The following is a 2,765-nucleotide window of genomic DNA, read 5'->3' as shown; positions in this document are numbered from 1 at the left end:
TCCGATAATCAAATTTTTGAACCCAATCTCACAATTGAGAATCTGGAGGGACAATTCATAGATCCTGATCCACTAATCATTCCTTCTGAACCACAAATCATACAATCAGAGATTGTCGAGGAAGAAACCATTAAATCAAAATCTTCTAGTGATTCAGATTCAACAAATTCAAACATGGAAATAACAGAACCTCAAAGTATGGAAGACCGAATGAGAGCCATACGCACGGGCCAAGGTCACGCCATTAAGCAGCCAGATGTTAGAGCATCAGATTTTGAAATCAAAGGACAAATCCTACACATGATCACCAATCAGTGCCAATTTGGTGGTACAATAAAAGAAGATCCAAACAAACATCTTCGAACTTTTAATAGGATTTGTAATCTATTTAAAATCCGAGAAGTTGAGGATGAAACTATTTATCTTATGTTATTCCCATGGACTTTAAAAGGAGAAGCCAGAGATTGGTTATAATCGTTACCTGAAGGAGCGATTGACACATGGGATGTTTTGGTTGAAAAATTTCTTCAAAGATTCTTTCCGGCATCTAAAGCCGTGAGACTTCAAGGAGAAATTGCCACAATCGTGCAAAAGCCAAATGAAACGTTATATGAGGCATGGACAAGATTCGAAAGGATGTTAAGAGGATGTCCTCAACACGGTCTAGATACTTTTCAAATAGTGCAAATCTTCTATAAAGGCGTCGACATCGCCACACGAAAATACATCAACACAGTAGCTGGTGGTTCCATTATGAAGAAAACTGCAACCGAAGCTCACAAGATAATTGATAACACAGCATCCCACTCTCATGAGTGGCACCAAGAGAAAGATATATATCATTCATCTAAAGCGGCTAGAGCTGATTCTAGCCATAACTTTGATTCCGTTTCCACAAAAATAGATGCTTTCGAGAGACGAATGGAAAAGATGAATAAAGATATTCACGCAATACGAATCAGTTGTGAGCAATGCGATGGACCACACTTAACAAAAGATTGTAACATTGAACAAACGATGGAACAACGTGAGAATGTTTCCTACATGAACCAAAGGCAGGAAAATAATTATCAAAATAATTATCAACCGCCAAGGCCAAACTTTAATCGAAATCAAAACATTCTTTACAATCCAAATGGACCCAACAATAACTCGTATACCCAACAAGGTCCGAATAACCAACCAACTCAAAACAACACTTTCAATCAACAAAGACCTGGCTTGTATAAACTACCACAACAAACCGAAGAGAAAAAGTCAAATCTGGAAGAAGTGGTATTTAAGCTAGTTGAATCTCAAACACAATTTATTGAAACTCAAACCCAAACGAATGAGAGGTTTGATCAGTCACTTAGAACTCAACAAGCTTCCATTTTGAATCTAGAAAAACAAGTAGGTACTCTTGCTAGATTGATGAGTGAGAGGGAACAAGGAAAGCTACCGAGTAATACTGAAGAAAATCCTCGAAATGAAAATGTTAACATGGTTTCAACAAATTCTGAAAAACCAACACCAGAAGATGGGAAGGTTTTAGATGTGAGTAACAATGAAGAAGTTACAACACCACCACCACCCGAGTATGTAAAGCCAGTGGTGGCACCATACAAACCAGCCATCCCGTTTCCAAGAAAAGGAGTTGAGTATGAGCAAGTAATAGGTAATAGAGTTTGTGATACCTTTGGAAAGAAGAAGAAGAATAATAATAATAAAGTGCAAGAAACAAAAACCGTAGAAGTAAACCCGGTGAAGACAGTTCCACCAAAACCTCCACCTAGGGTAGGTGATCCGGGTGAATTTATTGTTCCTTGTCTACTTAGTGACTGTGTCATGTATGATGCACTAGCAGATTTAGGTGCGAGTATAAGTGTTATGCCTCTTTCATTATATAAGAGATTAGGAGTAGGTGAGTTAAGTCCAACGGATATGAGTGTTCGACTCCTTGATCAAACCATTAAGCACCCAGTTGGAATTGCTGACAACCTACCCGTTCAAATAGGTAATTTAACCTTTATAGTCGAATTTATTGTCATTGACATAGAAGAGGACTCAAACATTCCTCTAATTTTAGGTCGACCATTTTTAGCGTCCACCAGGGCGTTATTTGATGTAAGAAAGGGTAGAATGACACTTAGTAATAATGAGAAATCGATCACCTTTATGATTCGAAAGTCTAAATCTCTACCAATCAAAACCGTTGAACCAGCAAAAACGATTGGTAAGAACCATGTTGTTTTACCAACTCCAACGGTAGTGCTTAGCAATAATAAAATGCCTAATTGTAGGGAAAATGAAGTAACACCTAATGATGACTTGATAACAAAGGACCCCGTTGTTGATACGAAATTAAATGACCCCGTTATTAACAGTTCAATGAAGAAACTTTTTAAACGGGTTTATGATGCTAGAAGTAAGGGTAACTTTAAGTTATGTAACCGGTTAGTATCCAATCTGTCGCCTAAAGAAAAGGCGAAACTAGTTGAATTTGTGGATATTACGGAAGAAGCTGGTAACTGGCTTAAAGCAAAAGTAACGGATATGCAAGTTGATTATGGTCCAAGAGAAATTGACGATGAAGTTAATCACAATTTCGACACCACAACTACCCAAGTGTGGGGAGATTCAAATGTTCTAAAAAGAAAATGATGTCTAGAGTTAGTTGCTCTGTTCTCGTGTAGTTCCGAGAATGGAATCCGATTGGTCTTTTCCACTAGCAGACACTAAAGAACTAGTTTTCTCCCCCCATTCAAAATTTTTTTATTTTTTTA

General features: G+C 37.6%; 1 non-coding gene across 1 annotated transcript; it reads right to left on the bottom strand.

The window, feature by feature from the left end:
- Positions 1-558: 558 nt before the first annotated feature.
- On the bottom strand, positions 559-665 carry LOC139865102 (small nucleolar RNA R71). Its single transcript, XR_011764629.1, has one exon. It is a non-coding gene; the product is annotated as a small nucleolar RNA R71 (small nucleolar RNA).
- Positions 666-2,765: the final 2,100 nt, after the last annotated feature.

This window comes from Rutidosis leptorrhynchoides, chromosome 8 (assembly GCF_046630445.1).
Source record: "Rutidosis leptorrhynchoides isolate AG116_Rl617_1_P2 chromosome 8, CSIRO_AGI_Rlap_v1, whole genome shotgun sequence".
NCBI lineage: Eukaryota > Viridiplantae > Streptophyta > Magnoliopsida > Asterales > Asteraceae > Rutidosis > Rutidosis leptorrhynchoides.
This window is presented reverse-complemented; position numbering and strand designations above follow the sequence as displayed.